General features: G+C 39.1%; 1 protein-coding gene across 4 annotated transcripts in view; it reads left to right on the top strand.

Annotated features, from left to right (window-relative positions):
- Positions 1–19,204, top strand: part of skor2 (SKI family transcriptional corepressor 2) — a 109,413-nt gene that overhangs the window by 19,087 nt on the left and 71,122 nt on the right. The window contains exon 1 of one of the 4 annotated variants that reach the window (XM_082538856.1): positions 10,233–10,278. The exons of the other annotated variants lie outside the window; for them this stretch is intronic. The gene's annotated coding sequence lies outside the window, so the exon portion shown is untranslated. Of the gene's footprint in view, positions 1–10,232; positions 10,279–19,204 lie in introns of those variants that run through there. 4 annotated transcript variants of the gene reach the window in all.

A 19,204-nucleotide genomic window follows, 5' to 3' on the forward strand; every position in this document is an offset into this window, starting at 1 on the left:
CTGGTGAGGGTTTACTCATGTTTCCCACCGGATGGCTGTAGCTCAGGAGGTAGAGCAGGTCCCCTACTGATCGGAAGGTTAGTGGTGTGATCAGTGGCTCCTCCAGTCTGCATGTCAAGAATGTGTATGAATGTAGTTAGGAAGCACTAAACTTTCTCAGTTTAGAGAAAGTGTGTGATTGGGTGAATGTGTTGTGTTGTATAGAGCACTTTGACTAATCTGGGAGAGTAGAAAAGTACTATATAAGAATCAGTCTATTCACTGTCTGAACAGAGTTTTGTCATGTCACTTTTGGACTATTATGTTCCGGCACATGGTATTACATGGCTTGATTAGGGTACACATTAGGGTAACGTCTGGGACCAGAGCTGAAACTGTTCTGGGCCAGCACAGGGCCAGCAGTGTGTCTGCAACTGGCCTTGTGCTGGCCCATGTGTGGGCCACTTCTGGCAAACCAGCTCTGGGCCACCAAAGGGCCGTCATTCTTTACGGTATGTGGGCCATGTGTAAGCACATTGTGTGGGCCAGATCCAGGCCATACCAATTTTGCTGTGTGGTTTGGATGTGATACAGTTTACAATTTTTCAATTAACCTTTAATTTATTGCTATAGAATACTGTTACAGCCCAGTATGTTTCTATCTCTTAGCAACAGAAAAAAATAACATACCTCCTGTGCACAAAGCAAAGCTTATGAAGAAGTTAGTTTCCCAGTATAATGTTAAAGATCTTGCAAATGAACACCAACTGTATGCCAGATCTTGCCACATAACATTGATGGCTGAACTTAGTAATGCCCTTGTGGTTGAAAATTCCTGCAGAAAAGTTCAAAAGTATTGTGCGAAAACTACCCAGACACTGTTTTAAAAAGCAGTCTGTACTGTTAAGTGTGTGTATGTGTGTTTATATGTATATGTTGTCCACATACATTTGATCATGTTTATATGCGCACATATATTAGGCAAAGAGAGAAACTGGAGTTTATGTGAGTGTGTTTTTGCCCCAGCTTCTCTCACAGTGTGTGTTAGTTTCTAATTCCCAGTGACAGATAACTGGTTGGAGCAGCACCGTGTCAGCTCTGTTTACTCAGGACAGGCCTCCTGGAAATTAGACTTAACTCATAACCACAGGCGCCGATTGTCCTCCTCTACCACACATACTCACAAATATAGGCCAACACAAACACATCCTATGGAGGAAACTATGAATTCTAGATAGATGGGGCACACAAAACAGCATGTAAATGCATACACGGGTATTATTGTACAAAAACAGGCACACACAGGCTCAATCAACACTCACACGCACACACATACACACTGTACCTGAAAACAACTTATTCAGTACCTGTCACCTCTGCTTAATAAATAAGAATCTGGTTTTGTCTTTGTGGGGGATGAGAGGTTAAGGTTTATCTGAGTGCATTCATTTGTATGTGCTTGTGTTTGAGAGAGAAACAGAGATAGGTTGAGCTGAGGAGCGTAGCTGTCTAGATTAACCATCTAGTCGGTGTGGTCAGACCCCTTAATGAAAACCAATAGAGATTCACTCGTCTTTAATGAACAGCACACAGTCCTCACAGCCTCAATTTAAGCTTGCAATAAGACACTGTCACTCATCGTGTATCAGTTTGTGTGTGTGTGTGACTTAGAGAGCAACTGAGTGGGCAAGGGGACGTTTTGTCCTTTTCCCCGCTTTGTTTTGCTTTCTTCTGATTTCTTTCTATTTCTTGTTTCTCTTTCTATCTTAACTTCTTTCTTCCCTTCTCTCTGTTTTTCAGCTCCCGCTTTTCTCTGTAAAAGATGGGAGTGTTAACTGCTTTTTGTGTGTTGGGCGTGACTGTATGTGAACCTCATGGAGTCGATCTGGCAGGTGACACCTCTGATCTGGCTTCTGCAACCAGTAAGCAACCCTGGCAATAAGAAGCCACCAAATTAATTACCCTGTGTGTATTTGTCATTGAGCTAGAGAGGTTACACACATCCACGCTTACGATCTTGACTATATTCCAATTTTCTTCTTGCTTTCTAAGGCCAAAAAAGTGTGCGACTTGACCAGTGATGTAATTATTTTTTCAAAATTGATCCTCACAAATATATTTTCTTTAATTGCCTTCAACTGTCTTTAGTTCTAATTTAATTCTCACACTTCTGAACCGTCCTTAAAGCCGAATGTCCTGGTGAATAAACATAGTTTTTAGTCGTAGGCTCATTTCTGGTGTGGGAACAAAGTAACAAGTCAAAAGTCATTTAGGGCTTTTTCACAGTATTCTGTCCTTATTGTGCTTCAGTGCATTTGGCCTCCAAAGTTCAGCTGATTTGACTCTAATGAATACTTTGCACTACCAGGGTATGATTAAGTGAACTATGCCCTGACTAGCTTGAAAACATGTGCCCAGATCTGACTTGATACACATGTAGTGTTATGGCCACCACAGCCAATCCCAGATCTCTAATGATTTCTCAATAATCAACAAATACGAGAGAGAACAGTGTGCCACTGCTTCTCTATTAAGCCACAAAATGCATAAACCCTGCTGTGCTCAGCAAAAATGGTTTTCAAGATTGTGAGTTACATGACACACAGAGCATTCATGAGAGAGGAGTTGAGATGCAGAGACAAATTAAAGCGCACTCATTACCTGATCTTTAAGGACATTGATGGAGGGCAATAAGGCTTAAGCACGGCAAAAGACAGTCCATAGTGTGAGTACACACCTTACTGGCATGGAAAGTAACACTGGCACTAAAATAATAAACCAAATAACATAGTTTAATATTAATACACTTTAGCCAAAGATTTATCTTACATAGTAGTTAAATCTAGTAGGAAAAAAAACTTTTTGATGTAAAATGTGCCAGCTTCAAAACTTTTTTTTCATTTTGTTATAAATATATAACATGTGTGGCATAAATCCTCTGAACCAAGGATAGAGCATTGTATTAGCACAGATGTAAAACAAGGATGATTAAGAGACAGCCCCTCATTAAATATTGGTTTATCATAAAGTCTACCAAAGGCTAAAGAAATCACAAAGAACAATAATGCATTTGAAGATCCTTAGTCATCCAAGTCATGCTAACACAAAGTGCTTAAGCAGATGGCAACAGGGCTTGAGAAGTCTACCTGCTTTCTACTTAAGCACTTAGAACGAACAATAATGCAACACTCTTTAGAAGACTTTGGTACTCTCACCATGTAAATTGAATCGCAGCTGCAGTGAACACAGCTGTCTACTACTACTACTCTATTATGTGTGCCACCTCTTTTCTAAACTCCCAAACCATGCAAACTTATATTTGTCAGATTTAATACATACTGTTTTTTTCTTTTATGACTTAAATCTGGTTAACCTAATGTAACATATCAGATTATCATAATGTTAATAATTAAATAACATATTTTCATATTAATGTTGGTATTCAGCTTTGGTACCACTTACTTAGATTATAGTCTGTGTGTGACCCAGACTATTCAGTAATTTATTAAATTGACTTAATCTCACCTGAAAAAAAAAGACTTTTGAAGAACAAAAATCATTTTTGAATTAGTGGTGGTGACCTCACCAGATGTCACTTATTAGGTGATCAGACTGATTTAGAGCTATGATAATATGTTTTTATTTGTGTGCTACTGCTGGTGTTCAGTGCAGTTTAACTTCTGGTGGAATAATAAAGTGTGCGATTTGTTCTGTGCTGTCAGGCCACTAAAGGGTAGGAGTGTAAAACTGTAACACAACTTTTTGGAGTATTTGATGCCATGTTTATTGTTTACTGATAAACAAAAGGCTTTCAGATCAGATACAGCAGGTAGCGAGTGTTGGCAAGCTGAGGTAAAATAACAGGTCACACTGTGTTATTTGAACAGCTATTTGACCCGTTTGACCTGACTGTGTTACAACTTGACTGGCAACATGATCTCAGCCTCACTAGACCTGTGTACCATGACTCGTTAATTCAGCAGCTAGACTCACAAGGATAATGAGGGTACTTCCTCTGTGTGTGTGGGTGTGCACGTGGGTGTGTAAGAGTGAGAGGCGAAACTACAACACCACCACCTTTCCCGCAGTATCAATTTACTACACACAATCCGACTTCTGCGATAGATGCGGTGTTACAGTACTTCTTGAGTTCTTGTTGTAATGTCACCTGTAATTCCGCTAAAACCACAGTTAATTATAGAGATGTGCCAAATTATCCACGGAGCATCAGGATTGGGAGATAATCACCCAGTTGACTCTCATTGGGTAAATAAAATGACATACAACAATGGCATTCATGGAATTTATATACTGGGTCCCATAAATTTTGTGCCCATAATATCTTGGATTCAGTTTCATAAATTTGTATAATTGCATTCACACCCATAGTTGCGCAAAATTACAGGACCTTTAATTTTATAATAAGGTGATCCAGGTTACTTTATAGAGCATGTTTGTACAAATTACACAAAAGAATTTAAATTCAGCAAGCTGTACCTGCAATATTGCTAGCAAAATCAGTAAACGGTAAACAATAACAGCTACAGTATATTGTTTTTTACTTATGTACAGGACTGTGCAGAAGTCCTAGGTCAGCCTTCGTGTATTTATATTTTGCTATGAAAATGGGAAGTAGGTGTACTGATTAACTGAAACATCTGCAAATCTACATGTAAATATGTTATATAAGACCAGAGATTTTTATGCTTGTTCTAACGAGCTTAGAAATCATTATTTGGCACCTTTATTCTTCAACACAGTCCAAACTCTCGTAGGTAAGTGCGCTTGTAATTTCTTTGAGTAATTTCTTCAGGAATAGTTCTCCAGGCTTCTTGAAGACATGCAAAGCTCTTCTTTGAATTTTGGTGGCCTTTTGTTCCATTCTCTATCAAGATGATCCTACAGGGCTTCAGTAATATTGAGGTCAGGGTTCTGGAGAGGCCAATACATGACTGAAGGAGGTATGTTTTCAATGGTGAATCAAAATCTATTGCTCCTTTTCTGCCTTCGTAATTCCATTAATTTTGTCACGATCCCCAACACCACTGGCTGAAATGCAGGTCCAAACCATGACAAACCTTCCCCCTTTTTTACTGATGTCTGTAGACACTCATTGTTATGCCTTTCTCCTTACGCTTGATGATGACCTGAGCCAGTAATTTAAAATTTGGATTCACCACTCCGTTGAACCTTTGCCACTGATTTTTAATCCAGTTCTTGTGTAATTTGGCATTTCTCAGCCTTTTCTCCCTGTTCTCGTCCATAATAATGGCTATCACTGCTACACACAATCCTACCTGTAGCCTCCCTATTTGGAAAGCTCTCATAACTCTCACCCCCCCCCCCCCCCCCCCACACACACACACACACACACACACACACACACACACACACACACACACACACACACACACACACACAGACACACACACAGAGAGCGAGAGAGAGAGACTGACTTTCACCTGCACATTTGCATCTTAGCTACATGGCCAGACAGTGGAAACAGATACCAGCATCATCTGAGCCACCCTTGGTACACACTATTACTTTCCACTCTGTTACCTTACCTTCACACAGTGTAACCTTTCTTAGTAATTACCTCAGCTTACACCAACACAATGAGACCTCAAATGCAGTTACCTGTGCAGTGCTGCACGTATAACATCCCAGGCTAATTAAACATTTTATGGACACATCTATCTAAAAGGGAAGTGATTCGTGAGCACAAACAGATAGAGTCAATTGCTAAAATACACTGTTTAGCACAAGAAAATAAGTCATGCCTAAGGAGCCTTTGTTCCTTCACTTAATATTCTGAAGGCTTTACTCCATGATGACAGCATGCAGAGTGTAAACAACTGGCACAAATTCAAAATGTCAGTTGTCAAAGTGTCCCTTTTTCAACTCTGACACATTATTTGTGACATGACCACTAGGAAATACAACTAATGGCATCAAGGTCTAATTACGAGCCAGCTCTGACTGTGCTCCAGGCATCATCCACTGATACAGTCTTTGCCCATAGAAATGTTTCCGATCATGTGCTCTGTCTCAGGTGCTATTTGTCATCCTCTGGCTGAGCATGTACTAATCACTACTATTACATTTTAGCACACTTAAGCAGTGCCTAACGGCTTAATTGTTTCTTTGTTTATTTAGTTTACTTATCAATGAATTATGTAATTAATTTACCCAAAGCTCCAAAAGTCCTTTGAGGGATACATTTTAAGATATGCTTTGAAATTCTTTAGAAAATCTGTTATTAAAAAGGAGATTGCTCTTGATTTGGGATTTATCCCGTTCCAGTGATAGTTCATCAGTCCATCCTTTTCTTATGATCTTATTGGTTCTACATTTGAAAGTTATATTCATACACAGCAAGCATGTGTTAACAGGGCTTTTTTAGAGCTCACAACAAACATTGTTTTTCAGAGATAATGACAAAAGTAATATTTTTATGTGAGGATAACTGTTCTGTGTAATTGTGTCTGTCTGTTGTAATAAGTAATAACACACAATAAAAATGCAGTGCAGAAATACAGATTAAACAATGTTCAGAAATTTGTGTATCTTATGATGACGTCAGTTGCCCATTTTTATATCCTTGTGTAACAGAAAAAAACACATGAACATTTACTTTGGAAAACAGGATTTACAGCAAACATGAGGATGGTGGAGTGGGCGTAAACTGCAGAGCATAGTGGGAACTCTGTCTTCTAAGTTTTTATCGCTTCCTTTTCCCTCAGTGTAACATGGAAACTTGTTCACCTCTCTTTCTTTATGTGTCCTCAGCCCACTCTGTCTTCTTCATCTTCCTCCATTGAACCTCTCCATTTCTTTCATCACCTCCAAATGCCCGAGGTTGATCGCTCAGTCTGATGCTCCCGGCAGGAGGCGTCGACTCAGGGTGTAAGACTATTGGTAACAAACAGAGTGCTACCAAATATAATGGTAGCGCTACATGATTTCTCTAGATTAAATAAATAACATTCAAATGTTCCTATTCCAAAAACAACCACTTTTTTGGGTGTGTTTTTTTCTTTTGCTTCTGTTTCGCTTGTTGGTGTTTATTTATACAGTAAAGCACTCTGAGCTTCTTGTATGCAATAGATACATAAAGTGTAGTTGAGTACACAAACTTATGCGGACATTCCTTAAATGCCGTGCAGGAAATATACTAAATCAATAAATAAGATGAAGTAAATCTGTTCATGTCTGTCATGCATGAATACTAAACATATTCAAAAATGAGATTTTTCTTTGTTCATTTTTAATCTATATTACACTTTTCTTCATTTTAGTCAACAGTAACATGTGCTAACAAATGTATCTACATGAAAATAAATATAAAAGTAAAAACTTCATTAAGTATTATTGAATGATTTATGTAAGCAGAATTTTGTATTGGCATCTCTTACAGTTTAGAAGAAATCGGTTATTTAATGTGTGACAAAATAGAAAAGCTAAAAGAAAAAAATAAACATCTTTGCGTGAAGAGCACTTCGTGTCTTTATCTCATTTCTTCAAACCCGAGCCTTGACTGCGTTGCAAAGTAATAAAGCAGTGCATGGTTTTCACAGAGAGCTAGTAATTATGGGGGCACTGTGATGAGAAGGTTTTCTCTAGATAGACTAGATTGGCCATTCATTACTAACCCTACACGTACACACAAACACACACAGCAGCGTCAGAGAGACAATGGAGCACAGGCTGATTCAATCTAGGCTTGTAGTTACAGACAACAATGAGATAATCAAGTAGAGCATTACACTGCACAACACAGGGCTAGCTGTGGGAGTATGTGTGCATCCCCACATCTTAGCTACATGTCCTATTACTTTTTTTTTTTTTTTTTGCGCAAAGTGCATTTGGTTTCCACGTCAACTTGATAAAAATTGAAAGATTTTTAGAGGCACAGCAGATTAAATGGGAGAGAGAAAGATGGGAGTTAAGAGCAAACATGTAAAGAAATCAAAAATGTCTGGAAAGTGAAGGAGAAAGAAGAGCAGTAGGGAAATGAAAAAAGAAGGCAAAAAGGTCTGTAATGCAGAAAGGTCTGTAATGCAGACCTTTTTCAGGACCTTTTCAGTCCTGTAATGCAGTGTGAATGTATGCGGGATTCTGTCTCCATTTGTTTTGCCCTCTTTTTACCAGTACTTGGTTTCCCTTTTGCTTCTCAATTGATATGTGCTTGATTTCCAGAAACCCCCTCCGGCACCCACTGGGGAGTCTTTTTAGATTTTACGCTTGGATATATCGGTTTAACTCCCCGTTTACCCTTCTGACAACATGACACACACTACACGAAGCGATATGCTGAGCTGCCAGTGGAGGATGTGTGAGAGAGGACCCCATGGTCCTCTGGGAACTGGATATAATACAGTACAATAAAAGAAAGGCATGGGATTGTGAGCTGGATGTTTTTATTGTGGCCTAAGACACCTATCATTGATGCCTTCATATATATATATATATATATATATATATATATATATATACATATATACATATCTGGTTAAAATGTCTTGTAAGTGACTTTAGAGAATACTAGCCTATAAACGTACATTTACCCTAGAGCAGGCGTGTTTAATTAGAAAAAATGAGGGTTTTTTTTGCAATGATCTTAATTTAAGTAATATCAGTGTTTTATGCTATATTCTATCCATGATATTAGATTTGTGTATATGGGGTGGTGTTATGCTAATGAGACATTAGATGGTTAACACAGTGATGCTGTGGGGGTTGGGGTGGGAAGAGGTCTATCTAAGTAACTGACAGCCAGCAGTAAAGATTAGTGTTTATCTGCACTTTACTTTTATTTAAAAAAATAATGCTGAAATATTCATATTACATCAATATATAACTGTTAAAGGCATAAAGATATGGAAGTAAAAATATATCAGAGAGCAAACAAATTAAAATGTAACTAAATAGATATCTGACCCAAGTGATCTTTAATGCCTTTCATTCTGCTGAAACGGTTGACTGTCAGAACATATCTATCGATCCACCTCATCTCTCTCCTCTCCACCCTTCTCGTGAACCTTTGACCACGATCGCTAAAGGTCAAAGGTCAGGGCTTTGGGTCAAATTAGTGACATTGAAGCGTCGAAAGACCCTCCTGACTGTTTTTCTCCGTTTAAGCAGGCGTAAAGAATGCGATTGTGCAGTTAGATTGATTGGTGGTGCATGCCTGAGACTCGCAGTATTCGTGTGCGTCTGCGTGCGTGTGTGCATGTTGTCACAACACCAACAATGCATTTCAATAGGTCTAATATGAAAGCTGTCAATACTGTTGATCCAAACCACAATGCTTCAGAGGAGGTTATTGCCCTTTGGCTGGTAAAACTGTGTGTGCATGTGTATGTGGATACAGACTGTGTATAGATATGGTATATGTTTGCCTGTGTGTGTGTGTGTGTGTGTGTGTGTGTGTGTGTGTGTGTGTGTGTGTGTGTGTGTGTGTGTGTGTGTGTGTGCATCTGCTAATTGACAGATGTTGGCTCTGACACAGCAGCCAGAGGGAAGTAAAGGAACTATGTATTGATTGGCCTAGTTATGACTGTCAGCTACCTGTTCTTGCATCTGTTCTCATAATGATCGTTCATTCCTTTTTTCCTAGTTTTTGTCTTTCATATGTGGGTTTCTCTGCTTACTTCACCTGTGAGATGAACTAGTTTTTGCCTCATTTTACCCTTAATCTGCTTAATATTGACTGTGTCACAAGAAAATGTACTGCCGGTGTGAAATATTAATATTTCCAACTGGTCTCCAAAGACCGCCGCGAATGGGTCTAAGCTTTGAGAAATGTAAATGAAGATGAATTGTAATTTAGTTCCACTTATGTATTCTGAGTGTCAGCTTGTTTATTTTTGTACATTCTAGGTTAAATGTGATTTTCAATACCTATTTATTTAATATTTGGGTCATTACTTTGTCCCAATAGTGTTTTTACCTTGATAAATTGTCCTTGTTGTTGCACAATAATGGAAGGCTTCATATTCACTGTTGATTTAAAAAAAAATCAGGTCTTTATATTACTAGGAAATTACACAATTATTACTGAGCAATAGCACCCTAGTGGTCGTATGTTTTCTTTGTGTGTGTGTGTGTGTGTGTGTGTGTGTGTGTGTGTGTGTGTGTGTGTGTGTGTGTCACCTGTGCGTTGGTCTGCATGTTTAAATGTCTACAACAATTTCTGTTTGTGTATGTGTGTGTGTGTTGTGAAATTAGGTGCTATTGAGGGCCTCTGTTTGAAATATCCCTGTGGTGCCTCTTCTCACAACTGGAGATCAAACGGTACACTACACAAACACGCAGACACACACACACAAATCCCTGTAGTCATTATCAGATCCCCTCAGATCCTCTGAAAGCCTCAGACTGAAGTGGAATTTACTGTTCTTTTTATTTATTTACTGGCTATGGAAGGCCTGACACTAGCAACATAAAGGAACCTTACATACACATGTACACACACACATACAAAAAAAGTGTTATATTGGCATCTCAAGTCTTACTAGGATGATCGTAGTGTTATTTTTTATAAATACTGTGTGTACCTTATCGCCTCTTTGATGGGTGGGCCAGTCTGAGCAAAGACTTGCACGCACATAGTAACACATACAGCAGTTATTAACATTTATATATAAAGATTTATTATAAATACAAATTATTTTCATATTCATATATTTTGTTATCCCCGTGTGAATGTGATGTTACTTTCTCTGTTTGCGTTTGTTTTATGCATCACATTCAACACATGTCACCTGTACACAAAAAACGTCACCAGAATTTGCATCTGTTGAGGAATTTTGTTCCAGAATTGCAACTAAAGTCCTTAAAAATCTCAGATAATTAGCTTAACAGATGACAATTCAGTCCAGTAAAGCTGAAGATGTTTTTCACGAAAGCGTTGCTGCTAAATTTTATTTAAAACTTTACTTTTATTTTTAAATGTTTTGTGGTTGTTATTTATCATTCCTGTATTACATATAGATATCATGCAGCATGGTGGTTAGCACTGATGCATGTTTTTCCCGTGGGTTATGTGGGTTCTCCGGCTTCTTCCCACAGTCCAAAGACATGCAATTAGTGGGGTTACGTTACTTGATGATTCTTAATTGGCCCAGAAGTGTGAATGTGACTGCAAATGGTTGTCTGTCTCTCTGTATTAGCCCTGTGTCAGATTGGCAACCTGTCCAGTTTAGAGGTGTACCCTGTGTGTTGCTCCATGGCAGCTAGAATAGGCTTCAGCGACCCAGCTGTCCTGATAAGGATAAGTGGAAGAGAATGAATGGATTTATATTCATATTAAACTTTTTCTGCTGTTGTTGTTTTGCATTGCTGCTTTGATAAAGTCACCTGGTACCTCTAAAAGAGCCCTTATCTTTAGGAGGGAAAGCACTCCCGTCAGTTCGTTTAAACAGATCACACAAGTTATTTTCATTTTATGTGTGTGCAATTCACAATATAGTGATGTGCTGCACTGTAATACTAGCAAATGTAGCTGTGTGTTTTGTCATATGAGCCCCTAAACATGTAATACCTCTAAAACAGCTGGATCTGAAATGATATTACCTGGTATTGTATTACCTGTGTGTATGCAATCCATGTAGCCGTGTGTGTACCCGGGCCATACACACGTGTGTGTTTCTCTAACTGATCATACTTGTCTTGTGAATGTTGTTGAATGTAAATCAGGTCTATCAGATTCCCCACAGACAGGCAGGTGTAGCAATATTATGGGATTTGTGGAGGTAAACTCTCTATGACTGTGTGTGTGTGTGTGTGTGTGTGTGTGTGTGTGTGTGTGTGTGTGTGTGTGTGTGGTTAGAGGCATTATGGAGATCAGAGGCAAGCTGGGAGCCTCCAAGGCTATTAGCTCATCTGTATTGTATTGAGACGAGGGTATGTACACATCTGCTGATGACACTAGAGGATTGAGCACTGTGTGTGTGTGTGTGTGTGTGTGTGTGTGTGTCTGATATACACACCTTTATTTTTTTTCTCTTCCTGTGTGTCCCTGCATGCGCCTTTTTGAAACTTCCTCATGTTTGTAAAGTTCCAATATTATTATAATTTGACAGCTATGTTTTTGCCGGCAAATTGTTCAGCTGTGGTAAAACAAATAATAAAAATATAGACACATAATATAAATCCTTTTTTCTCTTGCACGATCTGATCTATCAAGGGAGTTATTGCTATCAAAATGTAAAGCCTTTCAATTTGTGAGTCATAAAATGAAGAAAAAATATGTGAGAAGGAAGTGTTGTTTAAATCACTCCATCTGTGCCCAAGTTTGATATGACCCATTTTGTATACAGGCTTCTTTTTTATTTCATTATTTCAGTATATCCTTGTGCCAGTGACAGTCAGCTGTTATAGCGTCCTCTTTTATTTCATTACAGTTTCTTCCTTTTATCAAAAATTGGTTTGTTCAAGTGTCTGGCAGGTTAAACCAAGTACTGTATTTGAAATTAACCTTGAAACACTTTGTTTCACAATCCAGAGCCTTCTGATCTGCCTCTTTTTTATGTTATTAGCCTGAGCTGCCCTGATTCAGAGTGCTGACTTTCCTTTTTTGTCAACCCACTGAATCTAAGTCAACTGATGAATACAAATGTCACTTAATGTTCCATTAACCAGACAAAAAAGTCATAGAGAGAAGACGTTGATGAATAAAAGGAGAAGAATCCAGCTTCTGTTTTTTTGTGCCAACGTTAGCAGATTTTAACCCACTTTGATTGATATGGCGTCAGAAGTTACTCGATTAAACAGTGTTTCACACTGCATAGATTCCTACTTAAGAGTCTCAAGACCTCTAAATTATTTATTGATGTCTGTTCCAATCTACATCTGACTAAAGAGGACTGTGCTATGTGTGTGGGTGGAGAAGAAGAATTCGGGGGGGGGGGATTGCTGGTCTACAGCGCCTAGAGGAACTTGTTTTCTATGTGCACTTGTTCACCTGCCCATCTTCTCTAATGGGGCTCAGCAGGGAGGGATGAATAGGGCTGGAAGTGGCAACACTGCAATGAAATTGCATCGTGGCAGCTTTGCGTGTATGGGCCACTGTTCTCACAAGTAAAATCCCACCGCTGTCTGTTCTTTTTCAATTCCTACTTTCACCCATAGGAGAAGAAAAATGAGAAAACAGTGTGCAGGCACATATACAGTAATTCGCCAATGAACAAACTATCAAGCAGGGAAGAGGAGAAACACGTATACTCACATGAACATTCTGATAAGGTACCTAGCCAAGTAAGTAAGAAGATATTGGGTAAAATCCTTGGCAAGCAGTTCAAGAATCTTTTTAAAGTTCAGTGGCAAAACAAAGCAGTTTCTTATAAGGTTGCACTCTTTCCCTAGAGCTAATGGATTGGGAAATATACAAGTCTGATTTATTGCAAAGCTGTTTTGAGGGATTTAGTCTCCCAGTGTACCAATGATAAGGGCTCAGTTGTAAAGTGTGGGGGGGAAGTGGTGGAGTGATTGAATACTTTTTACTTCTAAGTTGTAAAACATTGCAATTTATTGTTGAGTTCACAAAGGTAAAGATGTGAAACGTTTACCTACACTGTAACTTGTAACTACGACACTTCAGAATAATATATATGAATATTATATGCGATTGACAGTTTCACTGATTGTTTACAATATTAAAATCATTTGCAATCAACGTGGATTACACTGTTATAATACAATACAAGACCGAGCACTCGCCTTTATAACAAAACCCAACAGCAGTAGCTGCAACACTCAGAAAAACTGTGCAGGGTGAGGAACAAGACAAAGAACCAAAAACATTTGACCTGTGTCTAATTTCTCCATACGCCTAGATGTGAATATCCCAGACTGATCAAGATGTGTCAGAATAACTGGATCCGTGTAGGCTCCTCCTTGCGTCTAGCAGGTCACAAAGGGTCTCCTATGATGCCCTGATAGCCGATACCACAGAACACCACCAGATACGTGCTCGCCTCAAAGGTTCGGATTTGTTTTGGAGAAACAAAAGTAGGTAGTTTTTAAAATTGCGGTCAATCGGTGTATGTTCATGCTGCCTAATACTCATTTTTAGCGATAATAATGAACTACATTTAACAGGTTTTACAGATAACTTGCTGCTGATGAAAAAGATAAAAAGGGGTGTCTGTGCCTCAGCTGGTGGAGTGGGTCGTCTACCAGTCGCTATGGTCGGTGATTCGATCCCTGGCTCTTCCTTGGGCAAGATACTGATTCGTTGGGCCTCTGATGCAGCCACAAGCACTATATGCATGTGCGTGTGATTGGGTGAATATAACTTGTAGTAGAAAGTGCCTTGAGTTCTCAAATTGAGTAGAAAGGTACCATATACCAGTTCATTTATCCTAAAATCTGGTGTAACAGTCAGCCTTTCTTAATCAAGATGTATATTATATATGTTATATATGCATATTCTGCTGAGCTTTTCAGTATACAAAATGTATATTGTAGCACTGTTGCTTTCTACATCTCACAGATTATGCAAAGCCAAGGGAATGGATATTTATTTCCTAACGCTTGCACAAGAGTCAAATACGGCTCATTATCATAAATATTGCTCACTATTTTTTGATTCAGTATACAGTAAAATCTCTCTGGCTGAAGTTGAGGGTATACTGCATACAACTCTGATGCACATGCACTCATCTATAGATGCACATGTTAGATTGCAAACTCTTAAGTGAGTGTGAAAGTGCATTTGAATGAATGATGGCTGGGATCAAAGCATCACTGTGACCTTGAGGCCTGAAACACTGTATGGAGGCCTCTGCTGCTGGTTGGATGAAGTTGGATGAAAAGTGGTGAGGTAATTTACTTTGAATTGTGCGGGAAGTGAGCGCGGAGCTTTAGCTCTGCAGGTTGGCCCATGTTTCTCTCCCTGCTGTTTATCAAGGACCTGTCTCAGGGGCCAGGTATTGATTTCTGCCTGGATGAGATGGGATAGCCCTCGAAGACTCAGTGATGGATGGATGAGGAGGAAAGAAAGGGATAAGTGCAGGAGTTACTTCTTGTTCCAATACAAAAGGTTTGTAGAAATGTTTGCCATGGGACATACTTTTAAGTTTGCTTGATCCTTTGCTCCTAGTATAAGCATTAGCCAGAGGACCACATGGGTGTTAAATTTATGTTTGTTTTTCTTCTATTGGAACAAAATTAGTAACTTTCTAACTGTCTTATTAGCCCTGAATTAAAAACAAGTGTAACAGACCGTCTCAGGGATCAAATAAAGAAATCTGAGAATCAAATAAACTCACAATATTGTGTGTATCATTTCCAATATATCAATTTGCTTCCATTTACTTCTTATGTTTTGCCTCCTCTCTTTTTCAGATTGCATGTGAACTCCTGCCAAACTTGGACTCTATATTTTATTTCAGCTGGATTCAAATTATGCTTTTTTTTGGGCTCTCTATCACATACGCACAGTCTTCACTCTGTCGAGGTTGTATAGTTGGTTGTTCCCCTTTTAAGTGCCTAGTGAAAATCACAAAGCAGACACACACACACCTCCTAGGCCCTTTGTCAACTTAACGGCTGCCGATCAATGGCAAGGGGTCAGCCTGGTGATAGAGATGCTTGAAAGTGGATGTGTGTGTCTGTATATTGGTCTCCTTTCATTTGTGTGCTTTCATGTGTCTGTGTGTGTGTTTATTTGAGGGTGTGTCTGTATGTGTGTGATAGAGAGCGGGGCTTAGGACTGCCAAGCGATTTGGGGGATTGGCGGGGGGGTAGAAGGAAAAAGTGGCCAAGATTCATTTTTTCTCATCTGGTACAGAGGGAGAGGAGGGAAGGCCGGTGTGTTATTTTTCTTGGCTTTAGCCCTCACAGCTCTAAGTGGGTATTGATCAGGTGCCTTAATGCAAACCTGTCAAATTAATTTTGCAGGGAGAGAAGGCTGTGACTGCTGCAAGATTGCTTCACCATTGAAAGGGGTAAGATTGTAAGGTGGTGGTGGTAGGGGGTGCGATGGATGGATAGAGCAAGAATGGAGGGGGTAAAGAGATGTTGGAGGTGAGGGGACTGAATTTTTATCATCTAAATAGGAAGTGAGTTTTCCAGTATTTTCATCCTTTTACTCGGAGAGTGTTTTCTTTTACTTGACAACTTGCCACATTTACCTTGTTGGTTCAGTAGTCGATCCTCAGACAAAGGCAACTTATATTTAAGGAATATATGCACAATTACTTACACAAAAATCCACATAAAATCACGAGATGATCAGTATTTGTTGGTGGTTATTGTCAGATCATTTGACTTGTAGTGGAAAAGCCACAGGTGTTACCAGAAAGTGAACTAGCAGGCACAATGCCAGGCATTTTCAGTTTTATTATGTACATCTGTGCTTTACATAATTGGCCTTTAACAGTGTTTTATTTAAGCTTTTGGCTTCAAGCCCGTTTTACACAAATTGTATTGTAGCTACATACTTGAGAGCTCAAGGCCAACACGCTGCTTCATTTTTAGGAAGCACTTTTGTTTTTGTCTTTCTATAGAGTATATTACACTCGGTCTGTATTTTTCTTTACAGTTGTGAAGTCTCATCTTTAAACAGCTGCTTGAGCTCAGGCTTAACTCTGGCCTGATATTTTAACCTGTTCGTTAGTGAACAGCCTGCCAGAGTGTTTCTGAACTGTTAAAAAACAGCCAGTCCTCTGCGTGACTGAGGACATCGGCATGTTATCGACTGCAGTGTGTTTTCTCCAATTTTCACTTCTCTCTGCTAGTTTATCTGATAGCTGTAAGTTTTACACAATAGGCTGTAGCCGCTTTCCATCGACCATCTCAGCTTTAGGTGTGCTTTATGACCCATATATGTAGCACAAAACGAAGACAAACACACCCTCGCTCTGGCTTGAGACACACCACAGTACATGAATAAATTCACGCTAGGTCCTGTATGTACTTCCACAGATGTATGCACATTCAAATCCATGCAAGACTACAAGCACGGAGATACACTAATATCTCAAATACACACACAGACACACACCTATGCACACTGGTAATATGGCAGCGCTGCCTTGAACAAATCATTGTAATAACTTTCTCTTAGGGAAACAGAGCTGCATGACAGAATTATAGTGCTAAGTATTATGTTGCTTTACAGTGGAGATTTTAAAATATTTCATATTGCAGATGACATTTTAACTATGTTTTAAATTCATCTTGATGAGGTTGTTTAGAGCAAGACGGCGCATCACTCCCAAGTCGCTCATCATCCATCTGACTCACAGTCTGGGGCTTAAATGTTGCTACAGATGTATAAAGGCACTCTTATTGTGATGTGTAAAGTGAAAAACTAATGTGAAGAAATGTTTGCAGTCAGCAGCATCACCAACCCCACTCTCCTTCTTCTGACTATTGAATAGTTAGCTGATATCTGTTTTAAATAAGGTTTGGAAGCTAGTGTCATATATGAGTGAGCTATTGTAGTTAAGACAAAACATTCTGAGAGACAAAACATAAACACAGTGTGGAGAAAACCACGAGCAGCTGGGTGCATCAAAGATACTATTTTTTAAAAGTTACTTAACTTCTAGTCTGTCAGTTTGTATTTGTTAAAAAGCAGTGAAATACAGTGGACATATTTGATTAAGTATGTTCTATATATACTGTTAGGTCCATAAGCATTTGAACAAGTAATATGTTTTTGTAATTTTGCCTGTTTACAACACCACAGTTGATTTAAGTCAGATAAGAATTTGCTAGCAAACTCTTTCACAGCCAGGCGAGGTCTGTTCCCTTCTGTGGTTGATTCTGTCACGGTCCTGGGCCATTTTGACCCAGCGTTTAGAGTTTTAGTTTGTTTTTATGTTTAAGTCCTTTAGGTTTTCTGAGTGCATTTCTATCATGCCTAGGTTGTCATTATAGTTTGTTTATTAGTTTCCCCTTGTGTTTTACCCCTGTGTTAAGTCTCCCCTGTTCTTTATGTGTTTCATGTCGACACGTCATTTGTTCTCAAGTTCATGCTGTCATGTCTGTCTCATTATGTTTCCTGTTTTATTTTGAAGAGGTCATGTATTCCTGTGTTCATTGTGTTTAGTTTTACTCTTCCACTGTGACGTCGTTATGTTTCCCCATGTGTTTCCACTTCCCCTGATCACCTCCTGTGTGCTTTTAGTCTGTGTGTGTTCATTCATTCCTTGTCCGAGCGTCTGTCATCCTACCTTGTCTCCAAGATTATGCATTCATGCCAGGTCTCTATGTCTATGTCCATGTTCCAGGGTTTTGTTACGTTTAGCTCACCCAGTTTAGGTTAGGATTTAGCTTTGTCTTTGCTTTCGTTTTTTATTGCTAAGATCAGCTTTCAATAGACGGCTCGTGTTCAGTTAATATAAAGTCTTGTTATTTTGCGTGTCCGCACTTGGGTCCACCTTCTTCACTCCATATAGTCTGCCTCAGCGAGACTGTGACAGATTCCAAATGTAAACTTGGGACGAATCCATTATAAAGCGAGAGAGAGAGAGAAAGAAAAGTTCAGGAGTAGCCAAGTAAACAACCTAGAAAATCCTTCACAACATCCAGCCAAGTCAAGAGCTGTCTTGACGAGGTTGGCATTTCTTTGTCAAGGTCTACAATCAAGCGATGCCTTCATGAAGTGCTTCATGGCATTTTGGCACAAAATGTCTGAAAGATCCTGCACAGTTCAGAGGAAAAAATGTTTGGACAGATAAAACCAAGATTAACTTGCAACATTATGTCGGGAAGAGAAAAGTCTGGAGAATGATTTTTTTTTTTTTTTTGATGATGATGTGACTGCTGATAGAAGCAGCAGGATGAATTGTGCAGTGTACAGGGCTATACTTTCTGCTCATATTCAGTCAAATGCTGCTAAAGCGATCAGAGGGTGCTTCACAGTGCAAATGGACAATGACCCAGTGCAAACTGCAAGAACAACCCAAGAGTTTTAATAGTAATAATAATAAAATAAAAAAACCTTTTTAAGTGATCAAGTTTTTCAGTAACTGAAGGCAGACAGACCCACAAACAAGCAGCAACTAAAGGTGACTGTGGTAAATGACTGGCAGAGCATCTCAAGGGAGGAAACACAGCATTTGGTGAGGTCCATGGGTTCTAGCCTTCAGGTTGTCATTGACTCCAAAGGATTTCCATGAACGTATTAAAAACAATCCTTGTATTCAAATGTATCTTAGTTTGTTTAATAATTTTGCTTATAAAAAGTCGCCGTAATTCATCCATT

The sequence above is a fragment of the Aulonocara stuartgranti genome (assembly GCF_965226115.1).
Source record: "Aulonocara stuartgranti genome assembly, chromosome: 7".
Classification (NCBI taxonomy): domain Eukaryota; kingdom Metazoa; phylum Chordata; class Actinopteri; order Cichliformes; family Cichlidae; genus Aulonocara; species Aulonocara stuartgranti.